The sequence below is a fragment of the Dermacentor andersoni genome, chromosome 10, assembly GCF_023375885.2.
Source record: "Dermacentor andersoni chromosome 10, qqDerAnde1_hic_scaffold, whole genome shotgun sequence".
In the NCBI taxonomy this organism is placed as follows: domain Eukaryota; kingdom Metazoa; phylum Arthropoda; class Arachnida; order Ixodida; family Ixodidae; genus Dermacentor; species Dermacentor andersoni.
In genome coordinates, this window is record NC_092823.1 from 996584 (window position 1) to 1013620 (window position 17037).

Genomic DNA, 17037 nt, shown 5'->3' on the forward strand with positions numbered 1-17037 from the left:
GGGCGCTTCCGGGGTCTTTGACGCCGCTCGAAGACTGGTGTGGTTGCCAGGACCACCCCTGGCGTCTCCGTCCGCCGTCGGTGCGCTCCGCCGTCGGTGCGCTCCGCCGTCGCACCGACGGCAGACGGAGACACCCGGGGTGGTCCTGGTGGACCACCCCGGGTGCCGGGTGGACCAGCACCCGGGTGGATGCCGGGTGGACCGGCACCGCCCCGAAGGGAGAACGGGGGCCCATCGCTTGGCGCTAGAAGCGTGGACAACTCAATGGTCCGCTTCCCACTCCACCGAGTAAGTAAAGAAACTATGCGAGTAGTGGTATTTCACTGGTGGCTACGAGGACCACGCCGAAACGAGGCCGTATCCCGTGACCTCCCACTTATGCTACACCTGTCATGTCTCTTCACAGAGTCAGACTACAGTCAAGCTCAACAGGGTCTTCTTTCCCCGCTGATTTTGCCAAGCCCGTTCCTTTGGCTGTGGTTTCGCTAGATAGTAGATAGGGACAGTGGGAATCTCGTTAATCCATTCATGCGCGTCACTAATTAGATGACAAGGCATTTGGCATTTGTTTTAAATCTCGGGTACCAGAGCTTGACTGGCCGAGGTATGTTCTTAGGGCGAGTTCCGTTTCACGGACACTTCCTCTCCCTCGGAACGCAGTCAAGTTATCAGGGCCGCGAGAGCTTACTACTGCTTATGGACAGTAGTACCCTGTTAGTTGATGGTTCCCTGTGCAGATCGCGCCTTTCCTCGCCCACTGTACGTGCTGGTCATCCGCTGATGAACAGTGAAGCAGCGCCAGCCCCCCTGGAGACATCTAACTGTTAGAAGTTTAAAGTCATTTGCTGTAAAGCCTTGGTCTTTGAGAGTTGAGATTGCCCATACCCGTCTGTAAGATATTGTAACTGTAGAGACAATAAGTTTATTTCGACCGGATATTTGTTTATGGAGTTCCTCAGTCATATACTTGGATGTTTTCACGATACGTGCATTCGATAGGCTGGTCCGACCCCCCACCACTTGTGCATCAAGGACCAGGGCTTGTCCATCCATTTTTAAGACGAGATCGGGGATCTTTGTGCTCTGGCTTGTGCGAAAGTGTGGTTCTTCTAGAACTGTAAAGCCCAACTACCTACAGCGGTTGGCCGTGTAGCGGACAATAGTGTGTCTTTGAATTCGTGTGCGGTGTGTACGATGGCATTTCTGGAGGACATGGCCCAGGGATTCTTCCTGGATACAGCGGGCTCTACAATACTTAGGCACATCCCGACCTCGTTTCAGGCGCGTTAGAACAGGTACTGCGTTTAGTCGTACCTTATACAGGTTCATGAACTCGTGGCCCGATAGAAATCGAGTGCCTTCAGTCACCCAGTTAGATGCACCCGGAGCATCAGAGATGTCCTTCAGAGCAGACCCATCGACCATAGAGGAACTTCTTCCAAAACGATTGATATGCACCTTTCGATTCAATGGATTTACCCCTGTAAATTGTGAGAGGCGTGGATCTCTCGAGGTTTTCCTTGACATACGACATGATGGAAGCCTTCTTACTGGCGTCGAATTCAGACATAGACAATGCAGCGAAACGGCGAACACGCAAGTAGGGGATTGTTGTGCTCAGGTTCGGAATACCCAGTCCCCCATCGGCTGCTTTAGCGTGAAAAGCACCCAGAGCGATGTCATGTCGCAATTTGAGCCAGTGTAGGACCGCGGAGCGGATCGATTTGCCTAAACGAGTCAAGAGTTTGACAGATACTGGGCCCAGTACAAGTGTGTGGTATAGTCGTGGCAAAAGGTAGTACCGAAGAACCACCAATCGCTGTTGGGCCTTCAGTGGAGCTTTGGAAACGCGATCTAGGTAGCCCTTAAGTTCCATATAGATGGGTAGACTCCTTGTCCGTTGCGGGCTAAAGGAGATCCCCAGATACCTCCAGAGCGTTTCACCCTCCGCAGCTGGTATTGGTCCCTCGCCCACTGTGAAGCGAATACCGGCATCAACCTTCACCAGCTTTTTTTTACCAGCTGGGACCATTGCGAGGCTCATACATTTCGCGGCATTCAACGACATACCACGTTCCCGTAGGAAGCCATGAAGAGAATGGAGTTTATCCTGTAAGCCTCGAGGCGTGGAAGCAAACAGGAGTAAGTCGTATGCAAAGGCCATTGCAGATAGACTGAAGTTGCTACTTTGACTGGTGAAGGCAACATTGTCGTTGCAGTGTTTGCGGAGAAATTCATCAATTACTAGATTAAACAGGATCGGAGAGAGTGGGTCTCATTGTCGGACTCCTCTTACGGGATGGACCAGTTTGGTCTCACGTTGGAATGTAAGAACTGTTGTCGCCATTTGGTGGAACTGTTTGATATAATCTATGGATTCCATTGCCATCCCCTTCACCCTGAGGGCCCCCAGAAGCGCCTCAAGAGAGACGCTGTCAAAAGCCTTTGCGATATCTACACTGGTTATATACAAAGGCCTACGTTGACGCCTGGATTCATGAAGGACGGTTGAAAGTAAATGCACATTCTCTGCGCAACCGTCAGCAGGTATGAACGCCCGCTGTCTACAATCAAGAGAGGGCATAGTGTGTAGTTTGCTGCCAAAACCGTGTGGAAGACCTTCAAGAGAATGGGGGCAACAGTGATCGGACGATATTGAGACGGTGAGGAAGCCTCATCCACTTTGGGTATAAAGATGGTGCGAGCACCTGTCAATGATATCGGTAATCGTTTCTGCACGAGCAGAATATTAAAGAGTAGTTGGAGGAAAATTATCGGAACTTTCTTAAGGTCTTTGGGCCCAAATCCATCCGGGCCTGCAGATGTACCCTTCGATGGGAAAGCACGTTTAATTTCTTGGCTTGTTATAGGGGTCATGGGGTTATTATCTTCTTGGGGGTCATATTTGCCGACAGCACAACCGGTTGTGTCGCGCTCTTTCTCTATGAGGCCTCTCCATTCTTCCAGAAACTTCCCATTGTCAGAAACCTTGCTGGTGAAAACTCCGTCGAGAACCTCTCTTGCCGCACGGGATTGGTCCTTTTTGAACAACTCCTGCGTTTTCGCGTAGTCAGCACGTCGTCGTCTCCTGTTGCTCAGAGGTGTCGGGAGCGACGCTTGTGGCTCACGGGTCAGTGCCCGTCTACTGTCTTTGTGGAAGTTTTCCCGAATGTAGTTATTGAGTTGCATGCTAATTGTTTTGTCCATCAAAGACCAGTTTCCCTAGTTCCCAAAGCTTAGGGGCACGAAAGCCTCTAGGAGAAGCCCTAGTTACAATTTTGCGAATTTCATCTAGACAAGCCTCATGAGGGGTCGATCGCTCAGAGTGCATGTCGTGAGGGTCGTGGCTGTCTGAAGAGGCAGCACTAGAAAGCTCTATTGCACATGCTTCCTGTGGGGGTGTTTTACTTAATATTTCTCTGACAATCTGTTTGTAGTTGGCGGCCCGCCTGTGAGATTTAATAGAGTCAAAAGGACGGTTTGGGAATTGTAAATGAACAGTTTGATTAAGATTTTTACCCGCTGTCGCTGTTATTCGACCTCCTTCTTGGCCAGAAGGTAGGATTCTTCCCGAGTCCATCTAGGTTTCACACGTGTGATAACTATGTCCACGTTATATTCATTAAAATGGGCATGGCGCCTGTGTTGGCTAAGACCTACCAAAGTACTAAATGCTCTACCGCAATCGCGACACGCGTGATGTACGGGGGCGGTTGTCTCGTCGTCAGACGATTCGGAAAGTGTGTTTCGTAACGCGACCGGACAAGCTCCTCGAATCGGAGCCGTATTACTAGTTCTGGAACCCCGCGATAACCCCTGCGCAGGAGTGGAAGGAACTACCCACAACAAAACCAGTCACAGCGACACCAACAAAGCCAACCTGGAGCAGAGAACGAGGAGGACCAATACACGAACTAGGAACCGCAGAAACAGGAAGCGGAGAGTCCCGGGACCCAGAAACCGGAGTGGAAACATCAACCACAGAGGTGGAGGTACGACGTGGAGGAAACCAAGGAGAGAGCGACGGAATCCGTTGCTCCATGGGACATCATGCCGGAAGCATCATCTAGTATAGTGGAAGTGTGAGGGGAAGGAAGCAGCAGACAGGAGACACAAGCGTCGGACCTCGCGCCTGGGAAGGAAGTGTCATGTAGGCTGCAGGAGGTGGAGCCGACACCAACCTCCGATTCACCGCTTAATGGCGATACCTTAGCACCAATATTGCAAGAGACACCATCACCACTAGGAGCACCAGTGCATGTACCCGCAGGATCTGTCTCATGCCCAAGAAGTCCCCCGAAAGGAAAAGGGAGGGCTCGGTGTCAGCAACACCAGAGCCCACTGATGGCTGAACTCTAGGCACCTCCGGAACAGAGGCAGCCGAAGGGACCTTTCGTCTAGCACCGGTTTTCGACCACAGGCTGACATTTCCACGTTATTGTGGGAGTGACCAAAGCCACTCTTAGCCTTTGGAGGAGTGCTCCGATCTTCAACTGCTACTGGAATATTAATGACACCTTCCAGACCAGCCGCATGCACAACCCCCGAAGGCTTGCCCGGAGAGGGACCCCGAATATCAGACTCGCTATCCTTCACTGCAGTCACCGGAAAATTTGAGGCGCCCTCCATGACTACAGCAAGCGAGCAGACAGACTGGATGTCACCCAGACTTTCCTTCTCAGGTGGCCTCCCCGTAGGGTGCCTACGTGTGGCAGTGCCTGTACCTTTGTCATCAGACATTTTCCTCCGTGATCTCAGGTTGTACGGCCTGACACGGGTGGGCGCAGAGGATTCGATACAAGTTGTGTTCTCCTCTCCCTTTTCCGAGATAGGGACCGATTGTAAGGGTTTTGTTTTTGTTGAGATTTCAATGCCCGAAGGCTCATTGTCACAATCAGTGTCTTTCTTTTTGGTATCCTGTCGTAAATGTGAGGTGTCTTGCCTCAACGCCTTGTGGACTCTTGCAAGAGAGGGCCCACCCGTTTTACTGTAAGCGGTTTCACGTACTATTGAACTCTCTCTTCAAAGTTCTTTTCAACTTTCTCTCACGGTACTTGTGAACTATCGGTCTCTCGGTCGTATTTAGCCTTAGTTGGAGTTTACCAACCACTTAGGGCTGCACTCCCAAGCAACCCGACTCACGGGAGGCTCCATCCCGGGCGCGCAACGGCGGAGACGGGCCTGGCACTCACTCTGGGAGAAGCTCCTGTCAGGGGGACTTGCACCGTCGCAAACACCCGAGAACGTCGCCTCCCATACACCACATTTCCCGACCGCCTGCAAGGACGGGGGATTCGGTGCTGGGCTCGGTCCCGTTTCGCTCGCAGCTACTCGGGGAATCCCTGTTGGTTTCTTTTCCACCGCTTATGATATGCTTAAGTTCAGCGGGTTGTCTCGCCTGATCTGACGTCGACAACGGATACATCGCTTTCGCCCATTCCAGCACGACCAAATACGACGTCCTGCCACGTCCTTATGGATGAGGCTGGCAGGCGGCACAACGGCTGCGCGCGTGCGTCATACGAGCGGTATGCCGAAACGGACTCGACACGTTCGAAAACCCAGCGCCAACCGAGTACGACGCCCTACCACGTCCTTCGCCCAACACGGAGCCACTTATAGACGAGGCTGGCAGGCAGTGAACCGCCTGCAAGCGTGCGGCACACGAGCAGTTGCGTGGTAAGCGACCGTGTCTGAAGCCCAAACACCACCGAGGCAAAGAGCGCCTTAGCAGCGCGTCGCTTCAGCGGGCACCGCAGGGGCGACTAAAACCTGGCGGGAGGCATCGTCTCGTGTAGCGTCGCCCCAGCCCCAACTGGAGTGGCCCAGTCTTTACGGGACAGATACTGCGAAGCACTTGGACCGACGGCGGACTACGACGGAACGCTTCAGCTCCGCCAACGGGGCACCCACGCTCTCGAAGGAGACATTTTCCGTTTCGCGGCAATTCTCCGCCGTGCCGTGGCTCTTCTCGCTCGCAGACGGCGCTCTCGCGTCGAACCGCTTTCGGGGGCCACCCTTCTCCTCCCCGCTCCTCGCAAGAATCTGCCGATTCCCATTCCTGCGACGAAGCCCGGAAGGGCGCCCACACAGCTGCGGTGACGTGAACGAGCGACCAGCTGTGGAGGTCGACGTACTCCGAAGGCAAACAACGCAAATTGCGATCGCGCTGGCTTTGCAACCCAGTCAAAAATTCCATCAAGCTATTGGCTTACATGTCTGATGGCTATACGTAATTTCGGACCTTGAAGGTCTACCAGTCTGATGGTCTACCAGTCTGATGGTCTACCATTCTGATGGTCTACAAGTGTGATGGTCTACCAGTCTGATGGTCTACCAGTCTGATGGGCTCCCTGTCTGACGGCCTACCAGTCTATTGGTCTCAACAGTCTACTGGTCTGCCAGTCTATCGGTCCCTACTAGTTTGTCGGTTAATGGCATGAATGCATTATTGCATCAATTTTAAGACGTATTGGCACAGCTCCTACGCAGGCTGAAGAACTAACATTTTTGTTGTGCGTCTCAACCAGCTTGTATGCCAGTCAGTCGGCAGGCATGTGCACATTCCACACTCCATTTTTAACAGGACAAACAAAATTGAGGAAATTGAAGCTTTATTTGCACGCGACATGAGCAGTTCGGTTTTGTCGTTACATTGATGAAATCATGGGTGCAAAAGACCAACTGTCTTGAAGAAAATTCTGGAATAGCTGCCTCCCCTTTTGAAGCAGATGGGAAGGGAAAAAACATGAAATGCAGAATATACTGTCTTAATGAAAAATATACACCATTCCTATTTTTCAGAAAGGGTACTTTTACGGAACTGTAGGGAAAACATATTAGATGTGGGCAAGAATACAGGCTTACAGTATTAGAGATAATTAAAATGACATTTATGACGAAGCATTTAGTACAATTTTAAGTCGCAATCATTCCATAACAACAACGTGACCTCAAAAACTGCCGCATTAACTGCTGTTAAATATGCTTCCTGTATTAACAGAAGACAGCATGAATGGAACGAAGCTTTCATTATTCTGCTTTCTTTGGCACAGACTCGGTGAAATGTTCCGCTAAAATGCTGTATTCTAGCAGGGTGGTAGCACAGAGGACTGCTCTTGCTGCAAATATCTTACTACTATGATTATTATATAAGTACTTTGTTGTCATAGCAAGATTAAATGCCTGAGGATGCAGAAAACAAACAATGACAACTGACGAAAATATTGTCACATGGTTGTGACGTCAAAGAACACAGCAGCAATACTGTGAAACACAAAACTAACATTTATTGGGCGAACCTGTGCCCACAAAAGAGGCTACACTTATAGCACAACGATAGCGGCGAACACGGTCGGCGATCGTCGAAAATCTGATCAGCGGGTCAAGCGCGTCGTCTTTTACAGCAGTCGTCGAATGTTCCAGACTAATCGTTGGGACCCGCGCGCCTTCCACAATGTTCTACACCATTCGCGTAAGGTTCGGCGACAGCAGACAGCGGATAGAAGCATCGATAACTTTCCAGAAACTTCGGATACTTGCAGGCGCGTCCCGCGCAGTGCGATAACATTTGTTAGGCGGCGAAACGTGGTCGCCCGATAAAGATAAGTACACGTGTCATTACTCCCCTCTTAAAGAGCATCGTCCCGGTGCTACAAATATAAGAGAGCGAAACACGAAAGGACACTTAATAAACATAAGTAACAAAGCAACGAAAATAAACAAAGTCCAAAGGTCAGTTACGCGAAGCCCCAAAGTTCATTAACGCTGGTAGTACGGCTTGATTCGCACAACGTGGACTATTTCAGGTCGTGAGCGGCGCCGCTGTGATAGCGAAATGCGTCTGGCACGACCTCATAGTCGAGCGCCAATACGTCGGATGATCTTGTACGCTCCGAAATAGCGACGCAAAAGCTTCTCGCTCAGTCCTCGTCGGCGTATGGGTGTCCAAACCCAAACACGGTCGCCGGGCTGGTACTCGACGAAGCGTCGTCGGAGGTTGTAGTGTCGGCTATGTGTTTTGTATGTATTTCCTTGTCGTGTTTTCGGATTTTGATACGATGGAATTCGGTGACATTCTGGTCTTTCAGACCATCCAACATCTCTTCTTCAGAAAGGTTCAGGAAATCGTGCTCAGATATTACTCCTTTGACTGTGTTTAGTGAGCGGTGTGTAGTTACGGTTACCCGGACGTCTCCTCAGGACACTAAGGTTGGGAGTTTCGAGTATTGTGCTTTGTCTCGGATTTGGAGGAATAGGTCGCCACTGGCTAGCTTCGTCACTTTGTAGCCAAGGCCCAGGGCGTAAGTCAGAGATTTTGATACTATGAATGGGGACATTTTTCGAGCTGGTTGATCTGGATCTTCACTATGTATGACATGATACCTGGGGAAATGTTCGTTTGTTTTTTAGAAGCATTGGGACGTTATGTCCTCGGTCCGCACTCTTTTTGGAGTGCGATCATTTTCTGAGGGGTGGAGCCATAAAGTGCGTTTAATGTTCGGTCATGATGCCAGCCGCCCACCATGGAGCCCAACGAGGGGACGGGACAGGAACTCGCAAGCAAGTGCTGCCCACGCCTACTGTACACCTCAACTATAACCAAACATGACACAACTCAGGGTATTTGGTCACACAAGGTTAACCCTCGCCGCCTATGAAAAGTGAAAAAACTGAGAAGAGAGGAGGACACAGGAAAGTTGTAAGGAAGAAGATAGGAAAGTGAAAGGTGGAGGGGAGGATAGGAAAAGGCGACTGCCGATTTCCCCCGGTCGGGTCAGGCCGGAGGTGCCGTCTACGTGAAGCAGAGGCCAAAGAGGTGTGTTGTAGAAAAGCAATTTACTGATGCAGCAGAAATCATTTTTCACTGTAGTGTCCCTTTAAGGAAGGCTCCACAAGCCTTACATGTGTCACTTGAGTTTTGAGCGTGCCCCAGGGAATTAGGTAATCCTCAATATGTCCCATACAAATAATGAATGGTGATTCAGCTTCTTTCTACCTGCTGCCACATGGTCCAAAAAGCATACCTCACTAAAAAAATTTTGGGCTGAGCAGTCTGTGTCAGTTTACCAAACAGATTTGTCGTGGATGTTCCCCAAGCAATTAACACCAGTAAATTGCTCAAGCAAGTTGAACCTGCACCCCGGAAAAGGAAATATATATTGCTTCATTCCTTTTCGTATTCTTGAAACAGCTGTAAGCTTCAATTAGCTTTACTTCAACAAACAGCCACTTAAAATAACCTGGGAGAAACCGCCTAATTTTGAGAAGCAGTTAAAGAAGCAAGTGGTGGTGGTGGAATCGAAACTGCAATGTTAGTTAAGTTCTTGTGTCAGCGCCGAGCGTTCCTGTGAAGAAATGCCATAATTCGATATTATACAATGAACTACTCGTCGTGATTAAACCTGTTTTAGCGGATTAAAATCAAGGTAACTGTTGTAGAAGTCATATATTGCCAGCGTTTGTGACATACCTGTTGCACCGCGGAAGGTATGGTATCATAACTGGATTCTTATACGCCATGTTATTGCGATTATCGATCCGTGCATGAAAAACACGCAATTGGCTAGCCTGCACTCCTTCGGGTGGCACTGTAGCGTTGCCTTTGAGAACTATACCTTCGTTCAAGGAATAAGCGCTTTGAGTAAATTTTCACAAACCAGAACGTCGTAAAAATATATTTGAGACTACCGCCATAAGTATACAAGCAGAGGGAACGAGAGCGAACAAACAGAAACACTTCAGAATGCACCCGGACACCGCCCGAACTACAGCAGGCGACAGGCGCGATTCCATGCCCTGACGTCACGCGAGCGGCGCTCGCAGCGCTTCTGTAGTTCGTCCTCGGGGCTAATAGCGTTCCGTGTGTCCGGTATTCGGGTAAACGCAAGCGGACTGGGCTTGGCCGTAGAACGTGCCTTTTATGCGAAGCATATTACTAGAGCTCAACCCAGCTCCTCAGGCGCGGCGGTGTCGCCTCCAATGACCTTTAGTGACCCCATGCCATACCACGTGACACCGTGACGTCACGACAGAGGAGAAACGGGGCTCCAACTCGCGCCGTCGCTCGCGGCGTTGACTTCAAGGCTGACCACGTGATACCGTGACGTCACGACAGAGGAGAACGGGGCTCCAACTCCCGCCGTCGCTCGCGGCGTCGCGGCGGTATATAAGCAGCTGCGCTTGTTTCTAGGTGGCTTTGGCTCAACTCTTGCAAGATGGGCTGGGTGGGAATCGAACCAGGGTCTCCAGAGTGTGTGACGGAGACGCTACCACTGAGCCACGAGTATGATGCTTCAAAGCGGTACAAAAGCGCCTCTAGTGAATGCGGTGTTGCCTTAGAAACGAGCTGTTTCTAAGGCTCAGGCGTGCGTCGCTTGCTCAGGCGCACATTTCGTTGCCGCGCCGAACGCTGCGTTGCTCGACGCTCACCGCGTGCAATGCGGGGCGCGTAGTCGCTGCGCCGTAGCCCATTGTCTTACACCCCTAGGCGGGTCGACAGGAACGCTTTCGCGTTCCACTCTTGAAGGCGAAGCAGAGTAACGCATGAGTTCTTTCTTCGTCTAGCCGAACCAAATATAGCCAAGCAACAGCAGTTCACCAGGCTAAACAGTGGTTCAACAACTAAAATAAAGGCTAGTATGCTTCGCATCCTGGGCTTAACCTTAGCTAAGCCACAGCCATTTTTTTTACAGGATGAGCAAAGGCACAAACGTGAATGGTCGGCAAGGTGCAGCCATCTGGTAGCATCTCAACCAAACACAGTAGGTGTAACGAAGCTTATTCTGCTTTGCTGTTGATGCAAATTTTCCTCAGGAGAGTAATCATGAACAAATTTTTGTAAATATTTTACACTTGTTTAGAGAAATATTACCTCTTTGCTGCAAGCTCTGCGCCACCAGGTGGCTGGACCATGCAGACCGATCAGGCAGCTCGTCTACGCTAAAGTTTCTTCATCAGCTTCAGGGTATACCTCCACCCATCCATCCAAACACCCACCTCGCCTGTTGTTGCCGGACTACTGGACACGCTTGCTGCTGCGACAGAAAGCTCGCAACGCTTTGCTGCTTCGATAGCTCTCGCTTAGGGTTGACTGCCAAGCTGCTGGCGGAGAGTTTGTAGAGGCTTCACGCGCTTGTTGCTAGACAACCGGAAGTAGACGACACGACGTGCCATCATGACGCAGCGCCAATGAAGGCGGAGTTTAGCCCCGATCATCCAGCGCGTAAGCTGGAGAAAATTAATGGACATGGGGGAAGGTAACTTGTAATCGTCCGTAGCTCTTTTAATATGAAACGCTGCACACAAATTGTGGTGCGAATGATTTACTGTAGCTACCCTACGCGTCTACAAAATTTGTCCAAACCGTTTCAGGGGTGCTTTAATGAAATTCTGGCGTTTTACATGCCAAAACAAGGATATGATGATGAGGCACACCATAACTCTGGGTTGATTTTGACCACTTTGGGTTTCTTAACATCCACACAATGCACAGTATATGAACATTTTTGCATTTCATCCTCCATCAAGCTGTCACCGCTAGTATTATGTCATGTGACCTCAGGATCAGCTTCGAAATGCTGAAGCAACTACACCACCACAATAGATCTTCTAAAATAGTGGCGCACAAGTGATGAACACGAACACAGCACTGTAGTGGCTGTGACGAAACTAAGAGAAAGGGCAGCTATGACACACATATCACGTAGGTTCTGCTTAACAAATACCACCGGGTGTACTAGTGAAAGAAAACTGGGCGAAAGTGTTCCCTTTTTTCGGTTTGCTCCTAAACACGGCTCCTAAACACAAATCCACGGCCATGGATTTCATGCTTGCACACACGCTGGCATAATAACCGTTGCTTGTGCAACCAATAAGTTGTGAATGTTATACCAGCAATACATGGGCCACTTTCAGCACCGATCGGGCTCGATAGCGATCGAAAGTGCCCGTGTCACACCCGCATCACAAATGACATGCGTCGCCGGCTAGATCAAAAATACTGTCACGTGCAAGGAACATGTTATAGCACACGTTATCAGTTCGCTACGGTAAATTAGCGAAACTTTACGTTTTCACACATTCAGCCAGCAAGAAATGTAGTTGACCATATCCGCAACAGAAACCCATACAAGAGAGGTGAAAATATTGCACGGCACACTCACCCGCCAGAGCGACAACAAAGGCTGGAAGTAGCCTTGCATGCCACCGTCCTCGCTCCGCCAGAGTGCCCGGACTGTTTTTGCTTTCTCGAAATCTTCTTCAGATTTCGGGAAAAGAAGCTATCCCAGTCAAAAATTCCATCAAGCTACTGGCTTACATGTCTGATGGCTATACGTAATTTTGGACCTTGAAGGTCTACCAGTCTGATGGTCTACCAGTCTGATGGTCTACCAGTCTGATGGTCTACCAGTCTGATGGTCTACCGGTCTGATGGTCTACCAGTCTGATGGTCTACCGGTCTGATGGTCTACCAGTCTGATGGTCTACCGGTCTACCAGTCTGATGGTCTACCAGTCTATCGGGCTCTACCAGTCTATCGGTCTCTACCAGTCTATCGTTCCCTACTAGCTTATCGGTTAATGGCAAAAATGCATGATTGCATCAATTTTAAGACGTATTGGCACAGCTGCTACGCAGGCTGAAGGACTAACATTTTTGTTGTGTCTCAACCAGCTTGTATGCCAGTCAGTAGGCAGGCATGTGCGCATTCTACACTCCATTTTTAACAGGACAAACAAAATTGAGGTAACTGAAGCTTTATTTGCACTCGACATGAGCAGTTCGGTTTTGTTGTTGCATTGACGAAATTGGTGCAAAACCAACTGTCTTGAAGAAAATTCTGGAACAGCCTCCCCTTTTGAAGCAGATGGGAAGAGAAAAAACATGAAATGCAGAATATACTGTCTTAATGGAAAATATACACCATTCATATTTTACAGCAAGGGTACTTTTGCAGAAATGTAGGGAAAAAACATTATATGTGGGCAAGAATACAGGCTTACAGTATTAGAGATAATTAAAATGACAAAATTGTACTAAATGCTTTATCATGAGTCGGTCATTCAATAACAACAAAGTGACCTGAAAAACTGCCGCATTAACTGCTGTTGAAGATGCTTCCTGTACTAACCGAAGACAGCATGAATGGAATGAAGCTTTCATTCTGCTTTCTTTGGCACAGGCTCGGTGAAATGTTCCGCTAAAATGCTGTATTGTAGCAGGGTGACAGCACAGAGGACTGCTCTTGCTGCAAATATCTTACCACTATGATTATTATATAAGTACTTTGTTGTCATAGCAAGAATGCCTGAGGATGCAGAAAACAAAAAATAACAACTGACCAGAATATATTATTACTGGATGAATGAACAAAGGCATGCACTTTACAGCTAACACAGAAGCCAGACTAGATTTCAAAAGCTATATAGCACAACCACTGTCGCATAACAAATAGGGCTGTACTATATATACAGCAGCCGACTTTAACAAAGGTGCTGCAGACAACAGAGGGGACCACAAAAACATACATATAGTCAGGCAGCCTGGAAAAAAACTTGTTAACAGGCCGGTTCATTAATTGCCACCTGCTTGCTCAAATATAGCCAGCCTTTCCGAGGTACTTTATTCCTGTTTAGGAACCTCTGTATCACAGCAAGGTTTGGGTACGGGCTAGTTCGTATTCAATGGTATCAATCGTCACTTACAGCGCCTACATAGACGAGGTCCCTCGTCTATGTATGCGCTGTAAGTGACGATTCTATATCACAATCAGTTGTGACCAGTTAGAAGAGATGCAACAGTATCCTTCGGCAATAAATAAATAAATAAAAATGAATAAATCCTCCCACACTTACATTGACCACCCCTCTGGTTGGTGCAACTTTAGCACAGTCCGTTTTATTTGTAGAACAGATGTAACAGTTGCAACAAAACAGCACAGACAGAAGAGTAAACGGGCAAGAACAAAACAAGGACACAATGGGTAACACACACTTATGCTTGAGTGTGTCCCATCCTATGTCATCTTGTTGGTGCTCTATACTCTTTCTGGGTGACATGCAACAGGAGGGTCAAAGGCAACAAAATTGCACATCACAGCCTTCATGTTCAGCACTGTAGTGTCTGTCACACTCCCGAGACAATAGCTCAAGTACTTTGTGTGTGCCCTCACTAAGCGGGCGAATGAAGAACACTTAAAGCTAGTGTTGACTGCTTGGACTATCGCCCCTTTTAGGAAGAAAAGATTCTGGGCACGTGGTGAACAGTTGACTGTGCCCAACGTGCCATAAAGTCTCTTGAACTTTCTACATGAGACTGGTTTAGACGATCGCCTCTAGAACCTGCGAGACATGGACAGTGCAAAATGGGTTTGCATGATAACTTATTGTGTGGACAAGATTACTCTTGCGTGTATTGCATCTACAGTACGCCTCCGCATATTGGATGTGTATATAGTAGCTCATTGTACCATAACAATCACCCGCCACCTACCCTTCCCTGTATTTACCATTTCCCCTTTCCCCAGGGAAGATAGCAGGCTAGAGACAAGCTCTCCAGGCCAACCTCTTCTCCTTTCTCTTCATTAAAATCTGCTCTTCCTCCATGGCATGAGAGTATGCATTGATGTGACATCTGGGAACCTGAAGGCTCCGACTGATAGATTTATTGAACACCTTAATGTCCGTGGCTGATACACACAATTCAGCGCCGCTGCACGTCACCAAGCTTTTGTGACAAATGCTTGCGGACCATTTTCATTCGCTTGTCCGCCACCTCCTTTGTCACGTCGCCCATGTAGATGGCAAGCATCGCTGCATAGAAAGTAAAACTATTAACCTCATAAAGAAAACACAGAACTAAGCACAGTTCTGTATTACTCCATGGGCACATTCAGAAGTCACTGAAGCACAGTATGTAGGCAAAGACAAATTTAGTTTGCAAAGGAAGCCACTACTGCTTGTGAACGCATGAATTAATTTCCTTAAAAAAAATAAGTGCGCTATTATTGTTCTGCACAGTCGTGTGTAACAGTGGTGTGCTTGATTACTTCATATTTAATATGAAGCTATGAAGCATCCATGTATAAAAGCTGTTACACCTACTGCTAGTGAGATACTATCGACATGAAATGACGAACGGAGCTCCTAACTGAAGGTAAAGTCTGCGCCCATGCAATCGACACCATTGACGTGCACATACTTCCGGTTTGACCGTCCTACACAATGATGTTCCCTCTATACTGCAATATTTTAGTTTCTGTTCTGGTTCTCTTTTATTTGAAAGCGAAAGGTTATGGCAGAGTAATGACGACAGTGCAAACTGTACCACTGCGTTTCATTTGACACCAATAGCATATACGGTTTCACCGCAATGGGCAATAATACTCACCCTGTACTTTGATATTTTAGCTTCTGTTTTCTTCAATTTTTGTTCTGTCACATTCAAATAAAAGAGAGCCAGAACAGAAACGAAAAGGGGGAGCATCATCATGTAGTATATTCAAACCGGATGAGCACGCCTGCCGATGGTGATGACTGGACGGTCCACCCTAACCCTTCAGTTATGCTCTCCACTGTTCACGTTTTATTTGATGCCGATAGTACCACATTTTGCTCCATATGACTTGCAATGCATGAGCACTGTTAACACCTGACCATAATGAGCATCTTAGTATACCTACAGTGATGACAAATAAAGATATGGCTAACTATCCGAGTGCAGCAAGTTGCTGCACTAACTTCAGTAATGCATCGGTGATTGCAGCTTGCGTTCTTGTGCAAAATTGTAGTCAGAAATCTAGCGCAGTAAAACCTCGTTAAACTGTACCCGCTTAAACAGTAGTTTCGTTTTAAAAGTAGTACAGTGAAATCGCCGACTCAGTGCCCATTGAAAATAATGTTTTGTATCCGCATAAACCGTACCAGCTTATTGCGTGCATATCGGTTAACAAGTAGCGTTTCCACTTTTGATCGCACAATCACAGCAGTGCGTGGTCTCCATCGAGCAGCCCGGCAGAACAAGCCTCAGAAATCAGAACGGCCTCCAAGCATCCTGTGCGTTTGCGCGTGAAGCCACATCAACATCATTTCGGCGCCACGCTAGAGAGCATTGTGGCATCGTGCAAAGAAGGACTCGCGTCATACGGAAGCTCGGATAAAAAAGACGCCGAGTGCTCAGCATAGAAGAACAAATAGGCATCGTTCGTGCTATCGAACGTGATACGAAGAAGTCGGTGCTGGCACACAACAAGGATCTACTGTTGGCTACGGTGCGTGGCATTTAGAATGCGAAGTTGCTTGGCAGCGCTGCTGCGACCGTGAAGAGATGTCGGCTACAAGGTTCGACTTTTCGCCATTGTTGCCTCTGTTGTTGCCAAAGTGTCAACCAGCGACAGTGACGAAGACGACATGAAAAGCGACAGCACGGACGATTCAGGCCCGACAGTGGCAGAAGCTGCGCGTTACGTCAGCCTCATGAATGCAATCGCCACGATGAGAACAGCACCCGGCAATGAAAAAGGCGCCCCGCAACTTCTGCAGCGCTACCGCCTGCATGCATGGAGAACATGCAATGTCAATGAGAAGTTTGTCATGCGAGTGCTTGGCGAGAAGAGGGGGCTGGCTGAAAAGCTGGCTCGCAGCTTCAGTAACACCAGTGAACACTTTTGATCATGATCAAGCCCGATGCGTATCAGAATTCTCGACTGCGATTGGCTGCCTCACGCATCTTGCGCAAATGAGCAAATTATGAGTGAGCCGACGACAGGCCGCTGTTGTTGCTGCTAGGCCGCCACGGCATCAAACGAAAATAACACTTTTGTTGCGCAAAGTGAATAAATACTGCTTGTTCTTTCCCCCTTTCATCGCACTCTCTCAGAGTTCAGTTTTTGACAGGTAAGTGGGCGATCTCATGCTATTTCGGTTAAGCAGTAATGCTGTTTAGTAAGTACTTTTCCCGAGCTCCGGCCAACTACGGTTTAATGAGGTTTCACTGTAAGAGCAAAATATAGAAAACAGTTGCCAGACAAGTATAGTG